The following is a 27460-nucleotide window of genomic DNA, read 5'->3' as shown; positions in this document are numbered from 1 at the left end:
GTACTACATTCCACTGTGAGGGCACAACTGTTTAGGAAAGGACTTCCTGTTAGCCATTACTACAGCTTGGCACTCCCCATGGACCCATCTCCAATCTAATTCATTAAAATGTGTTTTAAATTGCCCTTTCTATACCAGCGATTGTTGTTGTTAACAGTGTTTGTGCTTTGCATGCTGGGAAACACCTCAGCGGATTATTAAGTGCCCCGGCAAACACCTCTAGTAATGTAACTTGTCTCTTGGCCAGTAGAACCTGCATTTGTCAATGTAGGAACTACATTAGAAATCTGATTTCAGGCCATCTGAATTCTTAGAAAGTAATGTAAAAAGCAACTTACATGCCTTTCACTTAGGCATTCGCAGTATTTTGTATTTCACTCAAGCGTGCTTGTACAATAGTTAAGTCACTAAACAAAACCGAAAGGATACCAACTGCCTTGTTTCTGCTGTTTAGGAGATTTTAGAAGATTTTTGCCAAGTGTTGGAAAGAGGTGCTGAAAGACAGAATCTGGAATAATTGCCCTGTTCAGAAGTCTGTTATACCTAATGCTCACCATGCAATATTTTCAGATGAAAGCATTAGTCTGCACCTTTGGGCAACCCCCGTGAGTCTGTTCTTTGTGTTTCTGTTCTTATAGGGAATAGAAAATAGAGAATGAGAGAAGAGAGAATGAGAGCAGGAGTCGGTCATTGAGTCCCTAAGCTTCTCACATCTCACAGGGCTATGAAGTCAACCACTTTATTCAAGAACCTATATCCGAAATTGCCATTCTAGAACCTATTTTAAACTGCAGTTAGTCAGTGGGCACCAGAGTGGTTTCCCAGGGTCAAACAGCAGAATATTTTAGTCTATACTAAAGTCCAAACATAAACTGGTAGAAAGCAACAGTACTAAGGCTTTAGGAAGACTTTGGCACGAGTTGTCATATATGAAGACAGGAGCATTTAAGGCCTTATGTTTTGATAGGAGGATGTGATTTACATTTTTAATACCTCAGTAATATATCAGTGAAATAGTTGTTTTAATGTTGTTTCAGGAGGTAACATTGATTTATGCAGTTATTTACTCATCCTAAGAACAGAACTGAATGACAGCATGCTAAAATCAACACTTGGTGCAGAAAGCACAGTGCATTGTAATGAAAAACTGCATTTGTACAATATCAGCTGAGCTTTATCTGGAGAAAGTATGTTTTCATTAGTTATGGGAAATTATAATATCAAATTTCAATCAATCAATCGATTTAATTTATTTTATAAAGCCAGTTCTACATAAGCAGTTGTCACAAAGTGCTTTTACAAACCACCCAGCCTAAAAAAAAACATATACCCCTAATATACTGTGTAGATATTACATTATATTGAAATATTATTTCTGACAACATAACAATATTATTTTTTACTAGTCAGCTGTGCTTACACCAAAACCATGGTATTTTCCTACCATCTTAGTTTCCCTCTTCCTTTTATTAGCACTTTATATCCGTGACGGACGGTTCTCTTGTCACTTTGAAGTAGACGTGGCGATCATCAGATTGTAATGAAATGGTCCACAAAAGAATCGTGATAATTCCAATACATATGAAATCAGCATGTAAGCATTGTAAAAACATGTTGTTTGGTTCCTGGATAGTCCAGGCCTTAGTTTTCATCCAGTTCCTCCTCATCTCCTTTCTCACCAGCATGTTTCCATGATGAGGTGGGCTGCCCTGCTAGTCTCATGCCTGATCCCGTCTCTGCCCGTGTGTCTTGAACCATGTATTTCTACCTCCGCCATCCTCTTTCCATAAATCATTGATTTTCCATTAATTTTGTACGACCGCCAGCCCTCTTCGACTAAGCTTCCCAAAACAGTGGAGGTTCTGAGTTGTGCACGTGCGATATTACATGAGTGGGCAACACAGAGCCAACAGGCTGTGCGTTTTGTCTTGCCGGTTTTGCATGACAAAGACAACGGTGTTTCAGTTTATGCTGCAGTACAGATTCCTAACAGAATTTTGCTAGGCTCTTGTCCAGCCACATCCGAAACATTTGTTATTCTAATTAATTGAATGTAGTGCTATTGCCAACAACTCTGCATGGGAACTCCCAGATTAACCACTACAAAGTGTTCCCTACAGGGGCTTGAAATGTGTAATTAATTAGCAAATCAGCAAATTACCCTAAGTCCATGTAGCACCCTTGAGGAAACCTTTTTTATTGTGACTCAGATAGTTTGTTATGCTGAAGAGGCCTGATGGTCAATTGTCCAAATTCCCCATGAGCTCTGTTCAGAAATAGTGCACAAAACAGAAAACCAGGTGTCATTTGGGATGCAACTCATTTTCTAGCTTGTTTTAGAAGAGGGAGTAAAACAAACATGGGAAACATTACAATGATTTAATTATGTTGTTTTTGTGAGGACATTTTCCATTAGTCATCTAAAAACAATAAAAATATTAGGAAAATGTTTTTGTTTTATTCTCCCATCATCAGTAATTTAAAAATATGTGTTTAGATATGAATGTAGACATTAACTTATACATCTCTGTAGCTTCCAAAATGTGTTTTTCAACATTATGAGTGTACTTAAATGGAGGCCCGGTGGCTCTAACCAGAGACCCTGGATTCAATGTTGAGATGCCTGGGTCTCTGCCCTAACAATGGGATGTTTTGTTCACCCAGCAGCACCACCAGCTGTAACACTCCCTCCTATTCCTCGCTTTGTATTGGTTGCAGGTATGTTGTTATTTGAATACCTTTTTGAATATTCGATGAGTGGTGTTGACTTCAACCGTAGACGGTCTCAAATTTCAAAGGGACAGCTTTGAAGGAAAGTGTGTGCAGCAGCTTACGGCAGTACACTCATAAACACCTGAGCATTTCAAACATTTATTAAATAAAGGAAGCAAATAACAAGTAACTCTCAATCAGTTCTTTAATTTCGGGAAATCCTGACTTCTGTATTCCTATAATTCGGTGTAAAAGGATAGTTTATATTTGTCTAATTCCTGCCTGTTTTGTTTAAGGTGTGTACCTTTTCAGGACGTCCTGTTTATATCATCCTGGGCTATCAAAGACACAAAACAAAGATGGTACAACACGACAAGCCGAATGTTGTCCAACAGCCTCTGGCCGTGCTTCTAGCTCTCGGTTGTAATTTCATAATTCATTGTTTAGTTAGTAGAATGCAGAGTGACCGCGGGAATAAACATCACAATTCCTCTCGGGGCAATGGTATGTCTACGTCCCCATAGGGCTCTGGTGAACAGTAGTGCACTTGATAATGATCAGTGTCATTTGGGATACGTAGGGTATGTCTGTCTACCCACAGTTTGAAGTTTTCCGTCCACGCGTGCCCGCCTGCATACACTTCAAACAACAGATTCTTTCAGACGTCTCTTTTGGTCTCTCCTCGCTCCGTCCTTCCGTAGAGACAAATTGACTGGCCTATTTACCGTGTTGTCCTCCGTAGAGAGCTGCCGCGCCGGGGTGTCCCAGCCTCGGGAGTGCTGCCGGGAGCAGGACGATGGTTTTGGGTTACCGTAGAGACGTGTAGCATCACTTTGCCCCGTGGTCTCGGCATCAGGACGCTCCCCTGGCCTGCTGTCTACTCATGGTGAGTCATCAGCTTATACGAACCTAAGACTGCTTCTGAAGAAGCTCCCCAATCACTATACAGGATGTCAGTGCACAACAAGGAACATTTAATTTAGGAGTCTAGACACTGGACTGTCCTTTAAAGTAGTGCTTTCAAAAAGCTTTCAACACCTCATTATGCCAGTTGACCTATGGAATGAATAGTGGTTCTGTCAGCGGGTGAATGCATTGTAAGGTATAGCAGCTTGTTGAATACCGAATTCTGTGCTTATTAATCAGGAGTGAAAACTAATTAAAAGCTGTTCTGTGACTTGAAAACAAATTTTAAGCATTGATCATTGTTTGTCCCTTTAGCTGTGATGATTGCTAAAGTGTTATTTCAGAAGTGGTCATAGATAAGCACTGATTATCCAGTTTTATCGGGCAGAGGTGAGACAGGGTTGCGATCTACAGCCTTGTATAGTTTGTGTGTTTTTGTTGTTGTTGTCAATTCCAGTATTATGAACATTAAATCTGAATGTAAAATCCCAAATTTGTCTCCCAAAAGTGAAAAAATAGAAATTAATTGATGATGTGTATGTGTGTATCTATGTTTTTATTTTTCTTTGCTTGTCTGAGAATATACCACAAAATCTGCACTAGTGGCGTGTTGGAGAAATTAAGTATGTGTTATGGATGTTACATGACACTGACATGCTTTTTGAGGGAATTGAACATAATTGCCAAAGTCTGTGAGTTTGTAGGTCATACATCAAAACATGGATTGCCATTTTGAAAAAAAGCTTGGCTTTACACTATAAACTATAATTATATTTGCCCAAAAGAGAATGCATGTTCCAGTCAACAATTTCGATTGAGCTTACAAGGCTTGATAAGCTAAAGCATTCCTGTCTGAGAGCCACCCACCCTGGGCAGGGTCGTGCTGAGATGATTTATGCCACCCTATGACCGATCCTTGTTCACTGTCGGTGTAGACATGACCAGGGTTTGAAGGTCCAACAAAAGGCACGTTTTAAAATAGCTGAAATGGATGTTACAGTCCCTGTCCCACCAAACCTCCCAAGATTGTGGAACAAACAAAAATGAATCTCTATTATCATCATCATCTTCTTCCGCTTATCCGGGGCCGGGTCGCGGGGGCAGCAGTCTAAGCAGGGATGCCCAGACTTCCCTCTCCCCAGACACTTCCTCCAGCTCTTCCGGGGGGACACCGAGGCGTTCCCAGGCCAGCCGGGAGACATAGTCCCTCCAGCGTGTCCTAGGTCTTCCCCGGGGTCTCCTCCCGGTGGGACGGGCCCGGAACACCTTCTCAGGAAGGCGTTCCGGAGGCATCCGAAACAGATGCCCAAGCCACCTCAGCCGACCCCTCTCGATGTGGAGGAGCAGCGGCTCTACTCTGAGCTCCTCCCGGGTGACCGAGCTTTTCACCATAATCTCTATATATACATTTATATATCTCTATTGAAACACTTAAATCTATTCTGTATTGCTTCCTTGTCTCATCCTCAGTAACAATGGTGACAGCTGAGATTGGAAAAGGTAGCTCTGGTGAGCATTTCTTAAAGCCATGAAGTATGATTTTCTGAAATAGCTTATTTTCACTCTAATGGTCAGAACTCATGCAATTTGTAACTAAAAATAAAATAATGTATGCACTCAAATATTTAAACTCAATGGCATTAACTAGCATTTATTAATTTGGAAAGAATACATTATCTTTGGATGCTCAGGTTGACCTTTGCATGGAATTGCCCATTCAATGGCAGGGAATCCATCAGCAACGAATACTAATTTGTTCTTCTATTGTCCTTTATTCAAAGAATTGCCTTCAAAGACAAGCCGAGGCATACAGAGCTTTTCATTTATTTTCTGATAAGCTGCCTATCAGAAATGTGCTTCAAAGTAGCTGTAGTTCCTGCTCCAAAGTTACCAGGCTTCAAAGCAGCTGTAGTGTCTGCTCCAAAGTTAGACTTCAAAGTAGCTTCCACTTGGCTGCTCTGTATTTTTTTTGTATTTTTTTTTCAACATTGTGTTTGACTCAGCAGCCCAGCGTTGGGACTGAACTGTGTGTGTGCGTGTGTGTGTGTGTGTGTGTGCGCGTGTAGTTTAAACAGTATCTGCTTCTGTCTGAACAGCTTCTGTCAGCTGTTTAGGGGACGTAGAGTTGTTGCTGCGGTGGCGCTGCAGAACTGTATCCATAGTGACAGAAGCCTGAGGCACATGACACGCTGCGCGGGCCCCTACGACACACTGTGGCAGAGCAGCAAATGGAGGGGTGGAAGCAAAGGTCCATTCAGCCACAGCTCTCCTCACAATGGAGACAGAGGCTCACATGCTTCTCTCTCTTTATCTGTCCTCTCTCTATTCTCTCTTTTACTCTATCCTCTTCTTGTCTCTCTTTATCTGTCCTCTCTCTGTTCTCTTTTACTCTATCCTCTTCTTCACTCTCTTTCACACTTTCTGTTCTGTCACTCTCCTCTCTGTCATGGCCTCTCTCCCTCCTGTCTCACTTTTCTTGCATTTCTCAGTCTGGGCTGGGCTTTAAAGGAAAGTGCTGACACAAACTTTTGTCTGACTAAATGCCTTCTAACCATGTGACTCAGGCTCTTGTTTTCCTTTTTAGTTTCTGGGTCTGTGGAGAAGATTACAATTAAGACAACCAGCTAGTGTTCTGGAGTTGGCCACGAAATATAAAAAAACAAAACAATCTGTGACATGAGTCACTCTTAGGAATTACTCTTTGTTCATAAACCGTTTTCAGAACAATATCTTTGCTGTGAATATCTACGGCAATATCTACGGCTCAAATATGAAAAGAGAAAAGACTACATTTCCTTTTGTAAGAATCACCCAAATAAAAGAAAAATGTGTTAATGTGGTCTTTATGATTAACATAAGACTATCATCCTTCTGATTTGGGGGGGTAGGTTTCATGTAAATACATAGTTACTTTAGATTTCTGTACAAATCCCTGCAGGATTCATGACAGGATTCATTGAATGTAAACCTTGCTTGGCAGACAGTGGACAAGGACTAGTTTTGTATTTCTCATCTGCTGGTCAGCAGTGTAAATATTACATGTTGAATACAAAACCAGAATTTGCATAAGAAATTATGTGAGGCCTAAATTGGAAATAACTTAAGAAGTGCTGAACAGAACATTACAACAGCACAGAATCAGAATGAGCTTTATTGTTGTGTGTATTTGGGGAGGGGTTACAGATTTGTCCAGTTGAGGGTTGTGTGTATTTGGGGAGGGGTTATAGATTTGTCCAGTTGAGGGTTGTGTGTATTTGGGGAGGGGTTATAGATTTGTCTAGTTGAGGGTTGTATGTATTTGGGGAGGGGTTATAGATTTGTCCAGTTAGGGGGTTGTGTGTATTTGGGGACGGGTTATAGATTTGTCCAGTTGAGGGTTGTGTGTATTTGGGGAGGGGTTATAGATTTGTCTAGTTGAGGGTTGTATGTATTTGGGGAGGGGTTATAGATTTGTCCAGTTGAGGGTTGTGTGTATTTGGGGAGGGGTTATAGATTTGTCCAGTTGAGGGTTGTGTGTACTTGGGGAGGGGTTATAGATTTGTCCAGTTGAGGGTTGTGTGTATTTGGGGAGGGGTTATAGATTTGTCTAGTTGAGGGTTGTGTGTACTTGGGGAGGGGTTATAGATTTGTCTAGTTGAGGGTTGTGTGTATTTGGGGAGGGGTTATAGATTTGTCCAGTTGAGGGTTGTGTGTATTTGGGGAGGGGTTACAGATTTGTCCAGTTGAGGGTTGTGTGTATTTGGGGAGGGATTATAGATTTGTCCAGTTGAGGGTTGTGTGTATTTGGGGAGGGGTTATAGATTTGTCTAGTTGAGGGTTGTATGTATTTGGGGAGGGGTTATAGATTTGTCCAGTTGAGGGTTGTGTGTATTTGGGGAGGGATTATAGATTTGTCCAGTTGAGGGTTGTGTGTATTTGGGGAGGGGTTATAGATTTGTCTAGTTGAGGGTTGTGTGTACTTGGGGAGGGGTTAAAGATTTGTCTAGTTGAGGGTTGTGTGTATTTGGGGAGGGGTTATAGATTTGTCCAGTTTAGGGTTGTGTGTATTTGGGGAGGGGTTACAGATTTGTCCAGTTGAGGGTTGTGTGTATTTGGGGAGGGATTATAGATTTGTCCAGTTGAGGCTTGTGTGTGTATTTGTGGAGGGGTTATAGATGTGTCCATTTGACATGGGCTATAGTCAGTTTGGTCCCAGAGGCATGTTCATGAGGCCTACTGGTGTAGGAAAGAAACTGTATCTGGTGGCGAGAGGTTTTGGTCCTGACAGACCTCAATCTTCTACCAGAGGGGAGAGCTCTGAATAGTAAATTTCCAGGGTGAGAGGGATCAGCCCCAATCTTTACCGCTCACCTTCGCGTACTGGAGGTGTGTAGGTCATGTAGAGACGGCAGATTGCAGCCAATCACCCTCTCAGCAGAGTGGATGATTCGCTGCTGCCTGCCCTTGTCCTTGGCAGTGTCTGCAGCATACCGGACGGTGATGGAGGAGGTCAGGATGGAGTGTAGAAGTGCACCATCATAGTCTTTAGCAGGTTGAACTTCTGCAGCTGCCGCAGGAAGTACATCCTCTGCTGTGCTTTCTTGGTAAGATGTTCAGCTCCCACTTGAGGTCCTGAGTGATGGTGGTGCCGAGGATGTGAAAGGACTCCACAGAATTGTCTGGGGAGCCACCCATGATGATTGGGGGGAGGGCAGCTGGGCTTCTCCTGAAGTCCACTATCATCTCCGCTGTCTTTAGGGCGTTGAGCTCCAAGTTGTTCTGACTGCACCAGGACACCAGATGGTCAGTCTCCCACCTGTAGGCGGACTCGATCGTTTCCATCAGAAATAAGTCAGATTAGGGTAGTGTCATCCGCAAACTTCAGGAACAAACTGAGATGTTTAAATGTAAAGTTCTCTAGGCTCATCTTGGCTGTCCATTTTTAGAGTTGAAGCATTGGACATTTAGTTCTGCTGTCTGTCTAATCTACTATAGTCAGCTGTGAGGCTGCTTTTGGCCAGAGGTATTAACACCTAATAAGCAGGACTGAGTGGGAAATGAAATCAACCAGAACGCTGGCTCTTTGGCTTTGTTCAGGAGTCTCTCTCTGTCTCTCTCACTCACCCAGTCACACACACACACACACACACACACAGTCTTTCTTTGAACTATCTGGACCTTGTTGAGATGGGAACCTCAGCCTCATGAGTAGGGGGAGGCTGTTCGGCTACGTGTCTGGTAAGGGTTAATTGGTTTGTTTGTAAAGATGTGATGTCTAAATACAAAACTGGAGAAACCTTTTATAAACTCCGGAAAGAGAATCCATGGGCGATGATTTTTGTTGTGATTATTATACATCTTTTTTTTATTAATAATCATACTAATCTATTATCTTTAAGTGTTTATCCTCACACCCAAATCGTTAACAAAAATAATAACAGGAATTGGTAAATAATTAGGCTAATTAGATAAATAAGCGCAATCCAAAACAGGATAACAATCCATGCTAAATTCGAAGATGTTTGAATCGACAAGACGGGAGAACAAAATAACCAGAGCCAGGGAGCCACATAACAAAATGCCCTGTCACCTGTAGTTTTTAGTCTGCTCTTGGGTTGCTGAGGGGAGGTGGACCTGGCGGAGTGTAGGATACACGTGGGGCAGGAGGATAGGATGAGGTTGTACTTGGATCCGTAGTTGTGGGTAGCCTAGTACATAGATGCAGATGCGAACCAAGAGTTTTAGGTCAGTATTTGGGCATATGGGGAACCAACTGAGGTTGTGCAGCACTGGAGCAATGAGCTGGTAGGGGGAGATGTTGGCAAGGACACGTAGAGCACAGTTCTGAAAATAATTTCTGTCTTCTTAGGCTCTTGGCAGAAGTGCCAACAGAAAGGGCATTAAAACCCCAGACGGGATGAGGTCAAGACGTGGAGGTATCAATCAGCTGCAGGTTGTGACAGCATAGCTTGTAACCTGGCAGTGCTCCGTAGAAAACTATTTTTGATGTTGGCCTGAAAACGAGAGCTGACTGCCAAATACCACACCAGGTTAGAGATCTCCCTGGAGGTAGCGCCTTGATATCATCCATATTGAGACTCTCTCTGCTGATGTTGTTAATGACAATGTGTGTGTTAATTAAGGGGCCGGCTCAATACTCTAGCCGTTTAACTGCTCCCCGTCCAGGCGAATGGATCAGGAGTGCAGTGACATCGTCAGTGGCAGTGAAGACGCACAGCTGAGTGTCAGTAGCGTTAATGTATGCGCCCAGGTTTCCCAGTGCCAAAGAGTAGATCTACATTAGTAGTGGCCTCAGTCTCACCCCACCATTGTAATGATGGATGGCAGTCCTTTAGGTTTGAAATAGGATGTAATAGAAGCAACAAAAACATTTTACATTGACAAATGTAAACAAAATGGGTGCTTGCATTAAAAAAACTAGATAGATCGAATGAAGACCTAATAAAAACTAAGTGCAGAAAGCACAACCCCCCCCCCCCCCCGCCCACCAACCAACCACTTCTATTGGTTTTAATGGGATTGTTCTGGCATTGCCACAACTCTTTCCATAATAGTTGGATTTAATACGCCTAATGATAATAATAACCAGAACATTTTTATAGTTACGCAGATTAAACAACCACTTTTACTAGGTTTGCAAAATGTATTATTTTTTATCCGAATGTACAGCTCTATTACTGGTGCAAGTTCTCAGTGTTCACTAAAAATTTTCAAAAATAATAGTTTGGTCTCAAATAACACTTCATTATGAGAATCACGGTGGATCGAAGCAGAGGCAGATGGTACGATTTATTATTTATAGTATTATTATTTTTATTATTAAGGATGCCTTAGGCTACCTATGAAAAGACATTTGGACTGTGATAATGGGCTGTTGAAGTTATTGTCTGCACATATCCCACAGTTCCAGCTTACAGCCCTCTTTGCTTTTCGGTGGGTACATGTCAATGTAAACTTTAACATGATGTAAATGAAAATGTAAAATAATGCACATTTTCTTTGTGTACTGTATTGTTGTGTTAAAAGGTTTTAAGACACAGACAGCAACACTTCTGGTGTCAGAGCTGACAGAATGGGGGTCGGAGATGTTAACACAGGATTCCAGCCCTGGCTGGTTTTGTAATTCATATTAGTCAAATGTAGTGACTGTTATTACTTCAGAACAACACATATGCTCCCTAGACCTGTGGTCATACTATTTTCTGTGTATATTCAAAATCCATATTATTTTCCTCAGTCAGTTGACATATAGGAATGAAAAACAAAATGGATGAAGAAATTATGCAAATCTCTTTTGTTTTGGTTACCTGTTCCTGAGCTGGCTGCTGCCAGGGGATGCCATCAGGACCAGCAGCCTTGCATGCATTCACCCTGCTCAGTGCAGATGACACATCTGCAGTGAATAGTCTAAAGGGAGGGGTCGTCTGGGAGCAGTTCAGCTTTAATGGTTGTCTATTTGTTGTCCCTGTCGAAGTGGGCATAGAACCTGTTTAACTTGTCAGTGAAGGAGACGTCGCTGGCTGTGGGGGTGGGGTTCTTTGGCCTGTAGTCTGCGATGGCTTGGATGCCCTGCCACATGCGTCAGGGTTCGGAGTTGGTATTTCTAGTACTCCTCGAGCCGCAGTTTGTGGTTATTTTTAACCATCTTGATTCCCCTTTTCAGGTTGGCCCTGGATGAGCTGTAACCCTCCGCATTGCCGGATCTGAAAGTAGCGTTGTATGCCTTTAGCAGTCAGACCTCACTGTTCATCCACAGCATATAGTTGGGGAAGGTCTATTTGTTTATGGGTGCTGACATTGTTGATACAGATGTTGATGTGACCCTGAATGGAAAAAGCATATGTTTCAATGTCCATATGGGAGTCAAGGTTGGCTTGAGTGGCGTTGTAGCTGGTGTTGTAGCAGTCGTCTCCCTCTGGCAACACTTTGACTGTCCTGACAGATGGTTTCACACGTTGAATGAGGGGTAAATACTTCAGAGTAGGAACAGTAAAAGATAACCCGACGGTCCCTGGTGGCGGAGGGGAATGTCTTTGTAAGCGTCGGAATGTAAATATACACCAATCAGCCATGACATTATGACCACTGACAGGTAAAGTGAATAACACTGATAATCTTGTTTTCATGGGACCTGTCAGTGGGTGGGATATGTTAGGCAGCAAGTGAACATTCTGCCCTCAAAGTTGATGTGTTAGAAGCAGGAAAAAAGGGCGTAAGGATCTGAGCAACTTTGATAAGGGGCCTTATTCTGATGGCTAAATTACTGGGTCAGGGCATCTCCAAAACTGCAGCCTTTGTGGGGTGTTCCCGGTCTGCAGTGGTCCCTACCTATCAAAAGTGGTCCAAGGAAGGAAAAGCCGTGAACTGGCGACAGGGTCATGGGCGGCCAAGGCTCAGTGATGCACTTGGGGAGCGAAGGCTGGCCCGTGTGGTCCAATCCAACAGACGAGCTACTGTAGCTCAAATTGCTGAACAACTTATTGCTGGTACTGATAGAAAGGTGTCAGAGCACACAGTGCATCACAGTTTGTTGCGTATGGGGCTGTGTAGCCACAGACCAGTCAGGGTGCCCATGCTGACCCCTGTTCACTGCCAAAAGCACCTATAATGGGCATGTGAGCATCAGAACTGGACCACAGAGCAATGGAAGAAGGTGGCCTGGCCTGATGAATCATGTTTTCTTTTACATCACGTGGATGGCCGGGTGTTCTCCAGGTAAGCAACGCTTACCTGTAGAACACATGGCACCAGGATGCACTATGGGAAGCCGGGGGAGGCAGTGGGATGCTTTGGGCAGTGTTCTGCTGGGAAACCTTGGGTCCTGCCATTCATGTGGATTTTACTTTTACACGTACCACCTACCTGAGCATTATTGCAGACATGTTACATGTTAACGGTATTCATTCCTTGATGGCATTGGTTTCTTTCAGTAGGATAATACGCCCTGCCACAAAGCAAAAATGGTTCAGGAATCATTCGAGGAACACAGCAACGAGTTCATGGTGTTGACTTGGCCTCCAAATTCCCCAGATTCAAGCATCAAGCATGTGTGATGTGCTGGAAAAACAAGTCCGATCCATGGAGACCCAACCTCACAACTTACAGGATCTCCTGCTAACATCTTGGTGCCAGATACCACAGCACACTTTCAGAGGTCTAGTAGAGTCCATGCCTCGATGGGTCAGGGCTGTTTTGGCGGCAAAAGGGGGACCTACACAATATTAGGCAGGTAGTCATAATGTTATGGCTGATCGGTGCATGTAGTAAATATACTACATAAATTTACGATACACTACTAAATAAACTAAATACAAGTATAGGGTGTTTCAGGGGCACATCACTGGGCATGCTGAGCATTTCTTACAGTCCTGAACAGAGCGCTTTTTTGTCTGTCTTTGTCTCTGTCCACCAGATTTGTCATTTTGTGTCGCCTAAGTCTCTAACACAGCACAGTTGTCAGAATGGGTATGAGAAGTGGCCCATGGGCTAGTGAGGGATTGTTTTTTATTCATATTTTTTGCTCAATTTGAGTCTCTTGACTGCCGTAGCCTCCTTTCTCACAGAGTTCTGTTAAACCACAGCCATCATGAATAGAACAATTGATGGTGGTTTATATTATTTTAGCAGTACCATTTCTGTCCTGTTTGCATGATGGCACTATTGCAAATTTGTACATTTCCAATGAACTCTCTACGTCAGGCTGGGTTCGCCGGCGTGTTTTTGGTTTTGTTTTGTTTACGTTAACGTAGCCTGCTTTCCTGTATTAGTCTGAATTAGTTTCACCTGTGTTTCTATTTAGTTCAGTCCTGTTTGTAGTGTCCTTTCTGAGGAATTGTGCTTTACCACTCTACTGAGCCTGTAAAAGCTATTCTATTTCTGTGTTTTTCTCTGTGTACCAGACCACTGCTAGTCCATTTGTATTTAGACTTTGATTTTTGCTCTTGTCCTTCTGTGCCTCCACCTGATTCTGACCGACCTGTGTACCGACCCTTGCCTGCCCTGTTTCGCCTGCCTTTGGATTCTGGATTGTTATTAAACATTTTGCTCTGCGCTTGGATCCTCTACCCTGTCCCTGTGTTCATGACACAAACAACTTGCTTGGTAATTGGTATATTAGCTTTATTTCTAGACTTTAGTGTAGTCACCAGGTCATAATAAACTTTGCCTTAAAGATGCAGTCTAACTCTTTTGCGTTTCTCACAGACTGTTGCCTCCTTTCTCACAGAGTTCCGTTAAATTAAGTATTTGGGTTCAGTCTGGATTTGTGCTGCGATGTTGTCAAGCCAGGGGAAACGCTCCACTTTACAGTATATGTACTGAATTGGTGACCTCAGTGCTAAGCAGCAATGCAACTGAATGTTGTTACACTCCAAGCAGTTGAAGACTCTCTTCCTTGTAGTGCAATAGTGGAGCATAAGAACCGTGTGGAGAAGTTGAAGAATCATCCGTCACAAGCATCTATTATCATTCACATCCACTACCAGGTTGCTCCTGCCAGAACTCTCCAAGTATCATCTGAACGCGTGCGACAATGAGCATCAGTAATTACTGTTTTGGTTGGTGAAGCTAGCTCGCTGTCACAGGTGCAAAAGATGAACACAGGCGTTGGATTGGCCATATGGGACTTTAGAGGGAAGTCTTGAAGCAGATTCAGATGATTTCATGGGGACCCAGAGTGGATACACAGGTTTGTAGAGAGCCCCTTCCTCCTGCTCTCTTGTCCTGTGCCATCCTTTGTTGCCAGCTGGACCCGTCAACAGCTGCCTTCCTGCTCCTGGCCTCTCCTTAGATTCAAATGAATGGATTAAAAACAGTCAGAGACCATTCCTGTGATCTTAAGGTTGTTCTTTCCCTTGTTTGCTCATTTAAGTGCACTTTGTAATCATAGAAGACAAAGGGGCTCAAATTCACGTGTGGTTTTGAAATGTGAGGTTTTTGTTCCCCTCCCGATGTGAGCATGCATGTGTTTATGTGTGTGTGTGTATGGGGGGGGGGGGCAGTCACACGTGGCAGCCCCTTGATAATTGCCTTGTGGGAAGAATCCATCTCTTCTGGGAAGCCTCACTCATAGCCCAGTAATGAGAGCAGACATACACCTTTCCAAGATCCATGTGACCTGTGTAGAGTGGCAAGGGATCACCCATTATCATGCATGTCATCAAACCTTATTTAATTACATGATTCCGAGGCCTCGTGTTTGATTTGTTGATGGTGCTGCGTGTTTTTGGTTTGGTTTTGTTAGGTTGTTTCTATCCTATCGTTATTAAACGTTTTGCTCTGCGCTTGGATCCTATACCCTGTCCCTGTGTTCATGACACAAACAACTTGCTTGGTAATTGGTATATTAGCTTTATTTCTAGACTTTAGTTTAGTCTAGACTAAACCATGTCACAATTCCAATTTCTGTGCAAGGACCTAGATTTGATTCTGATTACTCACAATCAAATGATAAAACAACAGTGGGTGAACGAGTGGTTACCCCCATCTCCCCAGGCCCGCAACCTTGGTGTTATCTTTGATTCTTCCCTCATTGCCAAAATCAGACCCTCTCTCACACCCCCCGCTGCTGAAAGACTCATTCACGCCTTCATCTCCTCGCGACTGGACTACTGCAACTCAGTTTTCCTCGGTATCAGCTCTACCAACATCAACCGACTCCAAAACCGCAGCAGCCCGACTCATCACCCGCTCCAAATCCTGGCACCACATCACTCCAGTCCTAAAACAACTCCACTGGCTTCCTATCTCCCACCGGATCACCTACAAAATCCTGGTCCTCACCTACAAAGCCCTCCACCATCTGGCCCCCTCATACCTCACTGACCTCCTCTCTCTGTACCAACCACCTCAGCTGGAGATCCTCCTCAGCTGGTCTCCTCTCCATCCAAAAATCCAACCTCCGCAGTTTTGGGGACAGAGCCTTCTCCAGGGCAGCTCCCAGGCTCTGGAACTCCCTCCCCCAAGAGATCCGCACCTCTGAGTCCCTCACCATCTTCCAGTCCCACCTCAAGACCCATCTCTTCAACACCCGCCCATCCACGTGATGTAAAAGAAAACATGATTCATCAGGCCAGGCCACCTTCTTCCATTGCTCTGTGGTCCAGTTCTGATGCTCACATGCCCATTATAGGTGCTTTTGGCAGTGAACAGGGGTCAGCATGGGCACCCTGACTGGTCTGCGGCTACACAGCCCCATACGCAACAAACTGCGATGCACTGTGTGCTCTGACATTTCTGCGCTGGGCTGGGGCCATAGCCAGGACCAGACAGAAAGTGATGCCTCTAGGCATCGCTACCCAGTTTGGTTTCCCCAGTTGGAGGCAGGTGTAGATCGTTGCCTCCAACTGGGGAACCTATTTATGTTCTGTGTTTGGCCACACCCGGTGTGGTTCATTTTGGTTTCATGTTTGTACATGCTGCCCAACATTACTGGTTGCTGCTTTTGTTTTGTTTCTTTTTGATTAAACATGGATTACTACCACCCTTTGTTGAAATACTCCGTCTTGCAAAAGCATTTGCACCCCTGACCAATTGTCTTAAAGAATTTTATTACAAATTGTACATAGTAATTTAGTAGTTTTTATGTTATTTGAAGACACTGATACCCATCATCTATTATTGTAAAATAACAGTTTTTGGGAAATATACAGATAAAAAAATGCTTGCATAAGTATTCAACCTCGGCTCCCAGTTTATACATATGACAGAAATTGCCCTAACAAGGACACTTTTACCACACCATTGGTCTCCACCAGAGAACCATTCCAGTTACTTTCACATTCTCTGGATGAAAACCCCACTATTGAAATATCGGTTGTCAGACTGTATAATTATAATTAAGAGCCAAGAGCATGTTACATTTCCTTGACAAACTGCACAAAATTATTGAGTATTGCCAAGAATAATTGTTATAGCAAAAACAAGTGTTTTTTTTGCCTGCGGAACCTGGTAGAGGCTATCTACAGTTAAGCAATTACTGACAAAGGGTGCACACTTCAGCTACTTAGACCTGAAGAAAAAGAAAACAGAGCAAACAGTGGAAAAAAAAGTATTTCTTATTTTTGGGGATGTATTTTCAAGTGTGTTTTTATGCTTAATTGACAGAGGCAGAAAAGCGCAGTGGGACGAATTCAAACCCAAGCTGCAGGACTGCATGTACACCAGAGGCGGAGACTTGGACCCCCTAGGCCATGCAGGGAGGATTTAAAAAATGCTGTCATAATACACAGTAACATGACAGTCTGTCTGCAGAGGGCAACAAAGCATTGGCTTCCCTCTAATCTTCCCCTGCTCTCTGTGCAGTGTGTTGTGGAGCTGGCTCAGGCTGACGCCTGAAGACGTAAATTCATCTCTGTGGGACCTTCTGTTAAGGGGAAGGATAATGGCAACGCTCCCTACCTTTGCAGCCTCACGCATCTCCAGGAGGCTGCTTTATATCTGCTCCAGGACCCCTCCCGCTGCTGACAACTTCCTGTACTGTGCTGCTGGGCAGGGCTGAGATGTACTGAGGCTGCAGCTGCCACTGGGCTCATTAACTTGGAGTGACAGTTAACACGTCTTTATATGCTGAAGTGATACTGGGAGCATGGTGGTGCCTGTAGCGCCACCAGTGTGTATGGGTGTTTTTGTGCCCAGTTGGTAGCTGATAAAACCTTAAAGATGATAGTGCGTGAAGTGGTGGTGTATTTAACGAATAGCTTTAGAAACATAATATATGTAAGTGATATTAACTGATATTTTGAGAGTGACAAAAGAAAGCTTCATGGGATATTTTATCAAAAACTGCAGTGTCTTTTAGTATTTTGTTCATTAGTCCACTGAAGAAAAAGTTAATGTCAACTAAAGAGAAATACAGAAAAGAAAGTCAAATGTGGTCACATCAAATTTTTGGCCAGTAGCCTAGACGTTGGGAGAGTTGGGCCAGGAAAAAAAAGGTTTCTAAATTGAATTCCTGAGCTAACATGTTAAAAAACATCTGTTCTGTCCTTAAGCGAGGATGTTACCTCTAATTGCCCCTTGGCTGTTCGGTGTGGAAGTTCTGTGCACATCTCCAGTCTTCAGGGGTTGGTTTCAAACCAGAAGTGACATCTAAAAAAGCGTGTACTGAAAAAAACTCCTTACCTTACTGATCTACTGTACTACCTGGGAGTCATTCTGTTCTGTGCTGTTCAAGTTTGTGAAACAGCTTATATGTCTACCATTCATTACGATTTAGTCTTGTTCGGACTGATCAAATCTCTCTGTGGAAGACCACGCTGAAAAGCTTCACACAGTAAATCTTAGAATCTAGCTGGAATCTAGAGAAAGGCCGTTTACCCCCTTTCACAATGTTCCTATTTTGCTAACTAAGTCGCTAACTAAAATGTTTCTGGCCCAGGTTTCTGTCATCAAAACCAATAAACTATTTAGCTTTTTTTAAATCAGGATTAAAACCTCCGCGTGCTTTCTTTCCTTCCTGTGCTGGTAACTCAGATAGGAACGATGTATCTTTGTAATGCCTTTGTGATATAATTGTGCTGATTGGGTGTACTGATACACTACTGAAAGCTTAATTAATAACTTTACCATACTCAAAGGGATATTCAGCGTCTGCTTTCCCCCATCATGTAATCAGTAAAGCTTTGTGGTTGGATCTGTACTTGAGATACATTTCTCAACTGAGAGACCTTATAGATGATTGTACATAGGGTTGGGTTTTTGTAAATTTAATATTACTAGTTACCTTTCCAAAATGTTCTCTAAAAGTAACTTTAACTTTGTAAGATTATTATAAGGTTGATAAACACAGTTAACACACAGTAGCTGCTTGACCATAGGCTGTCAAGACATGGTTTATGTGCCTTATGATTGACTCAGCAGTTTCTGAGTCGGTGGCGTGCCGACCGTGGGCTGGAGTCCCACACATTTTTATTTTTTGTGCCCCCGTGGTATGAAACAAGCCCAAATACTGTATCACATTACTGTTGTTGCACTGATCCTGAAACCAAAGTCTAAATATAATATGCAATAAGGATGGGGAAAATTTGGAGGGGAAGGTTATGGGGTCCAGGGGAGCAGTATGGTTTGGGGATGAGTCATGGAGGAATTAGTGGGGGGGGGGGTTATATTTTCTTTGGATTTTGAGATGTGTGTTCATAGGTTGTTTGTGCCCTAATTTAGGAAAAAGGCAAGCTTATTTTTATGATTCTTTGTCCTTTTATATATTATTTGTATATACATATATAAAATATGAGTATTTTTAAGGGTTATTTTAAGTGAATATTATAATTTCTGCGTGATATTCATGTGTAATAAAGGGTTGCTGTGTAAAGATGATTACACCTTTTGGCGCCTGTGAGGTAAATTGAGGTAGAAAGGATGGACAATGTAGCTCTTTTTACATTGGATTAAAGTGATTTTGATTTTGATTAAGATGGAGACAGTGGGGAAAGATAGAAGAGAGAATTTATTCAGAAAGAGTAGTGGGTTTTATGTCTAACCCATGTTGCAGACGTGTATGCCCCTGATGCAGCGACTAAGTAGGCTAACCTAGGCCACGCAGGTAAGGAATATGTATGGATTTTTTTAAATGCTGGTATTTGTGTCACAATTTGGGATTCGTTCTGGTTTCTTGTGTTGCAGTTCTAGCTATACCATTAACTGACCTATAAAGGGTCTGTAAAGAATATCTACCATTTTTAAAAATAGTTTGTACGTTATAATACCTAGCTAAACTAACTGTAATCAAATGTTTAAGGTCCTCCATCTGTGCAGGTTATCTGTCTTGTTTGTTTAAGATCACGGCGACTGTCCCTAGACAGTCTAGTTAGGTAATTTAGCTAGCTACACACATTTATCATCCTTACATCCAAGTGTTCCTTCAGCCAGGCTAGGGCTAGTTGAAAGGATGCTATTACTCACAAACAGAGGGACGGGAGTCATCCCTCCTTATAAAGATTCTCCCAGCTAGCTGTCTTTCAATGAAACCCTACTGATATCCCAGGCTAGAGCTCTTCTGAGCCCGCAATACACTTACTTCCCCAGGTATCGCACAACTATTGGCTGAAATAGAAATAGAAAGTCAACCCGGTGTAAACAATCAGACCGTTTTTATGCCCTTTGTTCAGTTCCAAAAGGCCCAGAAATGTGTAGGCAGAAATTCATTTGGTTGCTAGTGTCAGATGTTATTGTCAGGGCCATTTGGACACATCAAAGTCTCCAGTTTCTCTCTCTACCCTGCTGTTTGGTGTGACTGAAATACCTATTGATCCATGCCATTCTTGTCCTGCGGTTCTTAGATCAATACCCCCTGGACACTTGATCGGCCTGTGTTTCAGCCCTGTGGTCTATGAGTAGATGGGCTCTTTGCGACCAAAGCTGCGTTTGAAATGGTACCTTGTTCGCTACAATGTGCTCTGCTTTAATGAAATAGGGTGCCATTTAGAATTCATTTCAGCACTGCTCGCTGACTTCACTGGTGCTACCAGGCCATGTTATTAATATCAGACAATGCGCACATTCATACGCCCCGGTGTTACTGGCTCCTGCTACATCTTACATCGCTAGGATGGGTGTATTTGTACCAGCAAACCACACGGTTAGTTATCCATCCAATCACACAGTGAATAATGTGGCCATTGGTTTATGCATGAAACATCTGAACAGGGGAAGGCGACCACAGTAATTGTATACCTCGATAAGTCCCGGAGTCTCTGTGAAATGGGAAACTCTGTGTAATCTGAGGGGAGAGTTGCGTGTAATCCGAGAGAGTTGTGTATAATCTTAGAGAGAGCTGTCTATAACTGAGAAAGAGTTGTGTGTAATCTGAGGGAAAGCTGTGTATAATCTGAGAGAGAGTTGGGTATAATCTGAGAGAGCACTGTTTATAATCTGAGAGAGAGCTGTGTACAACTGAGAAGGAGCTGTGTATAACAGAGAGAGTTGTGTGCAATCTGAGGCTGCTGGTATGACGTTGGTGACCATCAGACCTGTATGTGTGTGTGTATATACACTTGGGGAATCTTTGTCCAAAGACAAGACAGTCAAGGATTTCTTCAGTTGTAAATGCAATTATTCAGCTGTAATGACAAACATTATTTAGTCATCCTCAACTCACACTTTAAGACTGATATTTTATATTTTATGTTAAAAACTTGTAAACTACGATCTTTTGATATCTGTCGAAAAACGTCAGCTACAGTAAACTAGCGTCCTAAATGAAACTCTGTTCCCTAAGGGATCTGGTGGAAAGCATAAAGCGGTGGACTAAAGAAGCAGAATATAAGGGGGGGACTCAGAAGAGATTGTGTCATTGGCAGTTTAAATGCCTCTCTTCTCAATGCACATGTTCTGCTCTCCGTCTTGCCAAGGTTGATTACCTGCCATGAATGTGTCGTGACCTTCCCTCCCTGTGTCACCACGCTCTGTTTGCACCCTTAAACTGCCTGTCAGATACCAACCCATTCTCTCCTCCGCCACCACAGCCCATTTGTTTGATCAGGAGCGGTCAGCCGGCCACTGCAGACCATACAAACAGTAGTGTCTGGATTAGTCCCGAATCGCACACCCTCTTCCTTATACGGTGCACTAGTTTTGACCAGGGCCTATATAGGGAATATGGTGCCATTTGGGACACACACTCTTTCTGCAGGGCATGTATGCAAAACATGATCTCTGTTGGTTCGGCTGGCTGGTGATTGACGTGTCCTGTGTCATTTATACGTCTGACTTGATAATAACAGACTATCATTTAGATTAGAGAATTGGATGTGGAATTTATCATGATTATTGTGATTACAGTTATTACAGTTGCAGTGGTTAGTTGGAGATGGGTCTGAATGAACAGTAGGTGCAGCAGTGATGTCTTTTTTTCCCCAATTGCGGGATGAGAGGAGGGATGAGGGGAGGTGGTTGGAGGAGAATGTATCAAATTAATTATTCGGTGTCTGATTCTAGCTGTCTCTCTTAGTTCAGTGTTGTTACATGCAGTCATGTTGGTCAGGCTCTGTTTTGCTTGACTTTCAGACTCAGTGTCAGCAGCTGTATTCTGTCACATCACCTAATTCCACTGTTCACCTTTTTGGCCAGTTTAGAACTTCTAGATGGTTTTCCATGAATGTATTTTCCACTGGAGTATAAATATGAGGTGAGATAACTTAGTTATCTGTCAACATGGGTAAGGTCTGAGAATGCACAAATTAAATAAGACAAAAGGTTGTTGACTGTCACCAGTCTACACTACCTGGTTGTCCCTGCCAATTCCACCTGGTTGTGCTGCTAATCTTGATTTTGCCTAAAGACTCACAGCCCACCTGTTCCCACCTATATTTACTGAAGAATGGTCATCTGAAAAGGTTAATATGTTGATAAACTTAATTACCTTAAAAAGTCATATACCCATATAATCTCCACCTGGCACAGGTTTCAACCCTAATAAGGAGCAACTGTGATTCAATTACTTGATGATGTTTACTCTTTGGGGTTTTGAAAAGGTTCTTTATCAAATAACCACACTTACCTCAGGAAAATCTTCAGCAAAGGTCATGCCAGTCCCCTGAGCTAAACACCTCTACAAACCAGCAGGGTGAGCTGAGGAGGAGTCCACAAATGATGACCAAGAACTCTGAGGGATCAGAGAGATTCTGCTTAGATGAATAGTCTCATTACTAAGAGTTTTCCCGTGTCATCAAACATTATAGGAGACCCAGTGCTGTTATCGTGGCTAGGGGAGGGTGCAAAAATACCAAATGTAGGGGTTACAATTCTTTTTTTAATATCTTATTAAGATTTTAATTAGAATTCCGTATCTACCTTAAAGGTTGGAGTTTTCCATCATTTTGAGTGTAATATCAAGCTGAGAAACAAGACAGAAATGTTTTCATATTTTTTTCATATCTACCAAGAGGACCAATAATTCTGCAGGGTGCTGTATATATCGAGATATGGATTTTTGTCCACATTGCCAGGCTCTAATCAGCCCCATCCTCCTCTCCCTTTCTCCCTGCCTGGCAGGGTTTGGTGTAATGCCAGCACTAGTATCCCTGTCTTTACGTATCCCCACAGACAGTCTCTGCCAGCTTGCTATTATCATTCACAGCAGCAGTCAAACAAAGAGTAAGGGGCCACTAATGCAGCACATTCAAAATGAATTAAAATCAGGGCAACTCTGCTGTTGCTGTCATTCTGATGTCTCTTAGCAGAACTCCCATTCATTAATCAACAATAGATACCCCCCCCCCCCCTCGTCATACCCCCATTTATTTCAAGTCTACTGTTGTGATGGGATATTGAGAAATGGGACTGATAGGAACCTGGAAACCACCGAACCCTATAGGTTATCCAGCTCTCTGAGGATTATTAGGTGTGTCTGTTTGGAGATTATTTATTTCCCGTGTAGCCAGGGGAATTTTCTTCACCTGCCTTTGTTGCTCTGCAGAGCCCAGTATTTCTTCATGTTATTATAGCCCTTTCCCAGGCGTCCCCTCTAAAGAGAGCAAGGGAAATGGTGGCAATAAATTATGTTTATTTCATCTGCTTCTCTTTCCCCTCTGATAAAGGCTTGTGTGTTATTTCACTAGGTTCCTTAGAATAACACTAAGAGAGATGGATAGAAAGAAGTGGATGGAGCATGTGCAGACCTAGGGTCTCCCAATTGTATCTACAATTCTATGTGTCTGTAATAAATAATTGATTGAATGGTCACCAAGTATCCACTCAAATAACATACAAGATCAGTCAGAATGCAGTCTACACAAAAATTCAGCAGCCATTTCACACGCCAGTCTTTTGGACAGGCTGTTTTGGTAGCCATGCGGTGCGACAAGAAACTTAAATTGCATCATATATGGCTATAGGATAGTTCAACCTAATGATTGGATATATCTACTACATTTGATATTGTATGTATTTAATGAAAAAAATGTTGCAGGACACAACACTGTAGAACGTGTACTTACCAGAATGAACGTTTCATTTTGTTGTAGCTGAAGGGGTAACAAAGCCATTTCCCAGCAATTCAATCTACACTGTCCAATGGCTCATCTAAAAATAGAGAAAAGTCCAGGCCATTTGTAATGTACACAGTACAGGTCATCCAACCAAATTTTGCCAAAGAGTTGACCATAAATACTCACGGAAGTCTCTAAGAACCCCAGGGCAACATGAAGAGATCTATACGCCTCCATCACCACAATCAATGCAGAAGTGGATGTCAACTATCATAAAGAGACTGCACAAACCTGGGCTACTTTTAAAGTCAAGAGGGAAGAAGCCTCTGCTCTCAAAAAGAAGATCAAGACATAATTGATGTTTTCCTGGGCGAAAATTATTATTACTGGAATAACGTGACTGACCGATGAAACAAAGGGGGTGTTGTTTGGCTGCAGATGCCATGTTTGGTGAAAACTATACCCTACCTTTGAAGAGAAGAACCTCATACCAACCGTAAAGCATAGAGGCGGCGACGGTATGGTTTGGGCCTCCTTTCTGCCTCAGGTCATGGCCAACTTGCCATCATCAACCATGAATTCAATATTATACCAGAGAATTCTTGAGGAAAATGTGAGGCCATTTGACAAAAAGCTGAAGCTGAACCAAAGATGGATCTTGCAACAGGACAATTATCCAAAACACAGAAAATCAACAAGAGAACGGCAAAAAAAAAATGAAATTGAGGGTTACGTAAAGCCATGTCAAAGCCTAGATCTCAGTTTAAAGGCTGTGGGGGGACTTAAGGAGACCGTGCATGCCAGAAAGCACTTGAACTTGACAAAGTGAAACCAGTAATGTAAAGACAAATGGGCAAACATTTCTCCTAGTAGATGTAAGAGACTGACAGAAAGTTACAAGAAAAGCCTACATGAAGTTATTTCAGCCAAAACAGAGTGACGTCAGCTATTGAAGCTAAGGGTATATCTATTTTTCTGCTCTATGAAAATAAATTATTGTTGATTTTATTGTTATTTTAGGTTACTTTTATAGGCCAGTAGTGTTGAAGTGATTATTACATATCCATTTGTCCAAAACTGGTGAAGAGAGACAAATCAGGGGATACTTACTGTAATTACTGTTCTGGTGACACATTTACTGGATTAGAGTTTCACCTTTCCTCCTGTTGTCCTGGCGCTAGTCCTGATTGACACCCTACTCCCCATAAATTGCACTACTTTTAACCAGGCCCCTATGATGATCCTATGACATCCTATACAGTAGAATGGCCTTTGGGATGCATGCGGAGTCTGAGTGTCATCTGTGCTCTGCTGTGTGGTCGTCCCCTAAGCCTGAGTCCACCGTGGAATTTGTCCCTAGCCTGGAATCCAAACCACATATCATTATGTAACATTGTTTTACTCAGGGAAACTAAACTGAAGATAGAAACACACGTATAACACAGATCCTATCTATAGCTCTGACCCTTTTACCCAGGTTCAATTTTTACACCATATAGACAGAGACAGAGTGATGGCTGGTAGATGACATCCTGGGTGAGTGACTGTGATATTATCCATTCTGTGGGTTCTTCTGTCTTCTTACAGACTATTCGCTCTGGTAGACGTGTCTCTGCAGCAAAATTTTCCCTTTTTTAATGAGCTGACTGTCTGCTTTCTGCCTGCCTTACTCTCTTTAACACACTGACACTAACACCAACACGTACACACACACCACAAAAACACACACACCGGTTCACACAGTATGTAGCCTGTCAGGAGAGAAGTATAGTCAAATGCATTATGGATGACCCATAACTCCTTCGCTTAAATGAATAGACTGCTGGCTCAGGACAAACAATAGTTTATAAAACTATGTTGTCTTTTCTCTGACTTCACTGTTTCTTTCCTATTGTCCTTGTTTTTGTCAAACCCAAGGTATTTTACTTGAAGTTGATCACCCCAGGATACTACTGTTACTCAAAGTCAGCTTGTACGATAATAGTTTTTGGGGTAGGTCAGGACTTTGGTCATTGTTGAATTGTACTGTCAATTTTGGGTGAATTATTTTCACAGTCTTCCTCAGACGTGTGGTAACTCCTAATGCTAGAGTTGGGAAAATGTCAAACTATTGGAATTAGTCACTGGTCTTTTGGTGAATGAGGGGAGTGTCTTCCTACTTTGAACTTTTATCTTTCGATGTTCTGTGGTTGACCTACACTGGTGGCTTCTACCATATGCAGACTGATTGTGTTTTTCCATTTATTGTGATCAGTAGTAATAAACATAGGCTCATGATATTGTGCACCTTGGTTTAGAACCAGTTCCAGACACAGGTTGACGACCGAATTACATATGTATATTGGTTTGAACCAGAGGCGTCGCTAGGACCATAATACATCCGGGGCTTAGCCAGCCAGGGGCTATTTATTTTTTTGGGTCCATTTGAGATCCGGGACTATTCATAAAAGATCCGGGGCTATAGCCCTGGTCGCCCAGGGCTAACGACGCCACTGCTTTGAACCTCGGCTGTGCCGTTAGCTGACGAGGGCAATGCACTATGGCCGGAATCACTGTGGATGTGGGGAGGCATCCACAGCAGGGATTTCCTGACTCCTACAGGTGGTTTGGGTAGCTACAAAGGTAACTGAGGTCATCAGTGCCCTCACCTACTTTGCTTTGTGTGAAAGCCAATGAGTTTGCATCATTGTTGAACTCTCCTAAGTCTGTGGGGAGTTGCAGCAAAGAGGGTTGAAAAACAAGTCGCTGTGATGACAGGAAATGGGGAAAAGGAGGTATATATTTTTTTATTTGGTTTATTTCACCTTTATTTATCTAGGTAAGCCAATACATTATTGTGTTAGTTTAATTAATATTGCTGTATTGCATTAGCTGTAATGTCTCTTAGCTGTAATGTCTTAACTTCATTACTTCTTTTTGTTACTGTATTGGCTTTTTATGTTTTAGGTCAATAGCATACTGGGAAGGCAAAACATACTAGAAAGCTAGAGTAGAAGTATATTGTGCATCATGAGACCGCAACAAAGAAAACACCTCACCTTTCAGTATACTTACATATTAAATCTACTAGGCCTATTCAGGCGAGTTGCTCTTTATGATCTGACCAATGTGCTTTGTTATCAGTGAGTGAAGTGCCATGTCGTGCAGAGAGACAGACTGTGCCCCAAATCTCATTCCCTATATACAGGACCTCCTTTAACCAGATCCCATAGAGCCTCCATATGGCTCTGGCTCACTATATAGGGAATAGATTACCATTCAGGAAACAGCCATATGATGGGAAATGAATGGGTTTCTGACCCACTGGAGGAGCTTTGAGCTCCTTATGGTATGGCAGTACACACAGCTTCCTGCCAGTACACGTGGTCAGAGAGAGTGGTACTCAGGAGATGTGTACTCATACACATCTCTTCATGGAGGTGTGCCTGGAGCTGATAGCTGCATGGAGCAGATAGCGCTGTATTTTTTGTTGGTGGTTGTGTGGGAGTGTGTGGGTGTGTTGGGGGGCGGGGGGGTTATTGTGTTGGGTAGGTATGTGTGTGCGCGGGGGTGTCGTCGGGTGTGGGTATTGGTGATTGTAGGTATGTTTGGAGGGGTGTGGGGGTGTGCTGTTGTGTGCATTTGCCTACCCCTGCAATAGCTCTTATCCACAGCTGTATACTGTAGGACAGTTTGGATCTGAGCTGTCAAGTCTCCTCTTAGAAACAGTCAGACACAGGATCTTGTAAACTCTAATCACACCAGCCAGACTGTTGAGGGTCCTCTGTTGAGTTTCAGCAGGTGCTTGTGATGGTTTAGATTCAGTTCGGCAATCTGATGGACGATGTGGTTAGTTGAATTCACATTTACGGTCAATGCGGCTCAATCGGAAACTACCTTCAAATGTCAACCGCTGAAGGGGGGTCATCTACACCTCG

The 27460-nt window shown here is 42.8% G+C and overlaps 1 protein-coding gene across 3 annotated transcripts in view; it reads left to right on the top strand.

The window, feature by feature from the left end:
• Positions 1–27460, top strand: part of tanc2b (tetratricopeptide repeat, ankyrin repeat and coiled-coil containing 2b) — a 165759-nt gene that overhangs the window by 22002 nt on the left and 116297 nt on the right. For all 3 annotated transcript variants that reach the window (XM_034292070.1, XM_034292072.1, XM_034292071.1), the window contains exon 2: positions 3455–3598. The gene's annotated coding sequence lies outside the window, so the exon portion shown is untranslated. The remainder of the gene's footprint in view (positions 1–3454; positions 3599–27460) is intronic.

This window comes from Esox lucius, chromosome 5 (assembly GCF_011004845.1).
Source record: "Esox lucius isolate fEsoLuc1 chromosome 5, fEsoLuc1.pri, whole genome shotgun sequence".
In the NCBI taxonomy this organism is placed as follows: domain Eukaryota; kingdom Metazoa; phylum Chordata; class Actinopteri; order Esociformes; family Esocidae; genus Esox; species Esox lucius.
The sequence above is the reverse complement of the archived record's forward strand: the minus strand, read 5'-3'. Positions and strand labels throughout refer to the sequence as shown.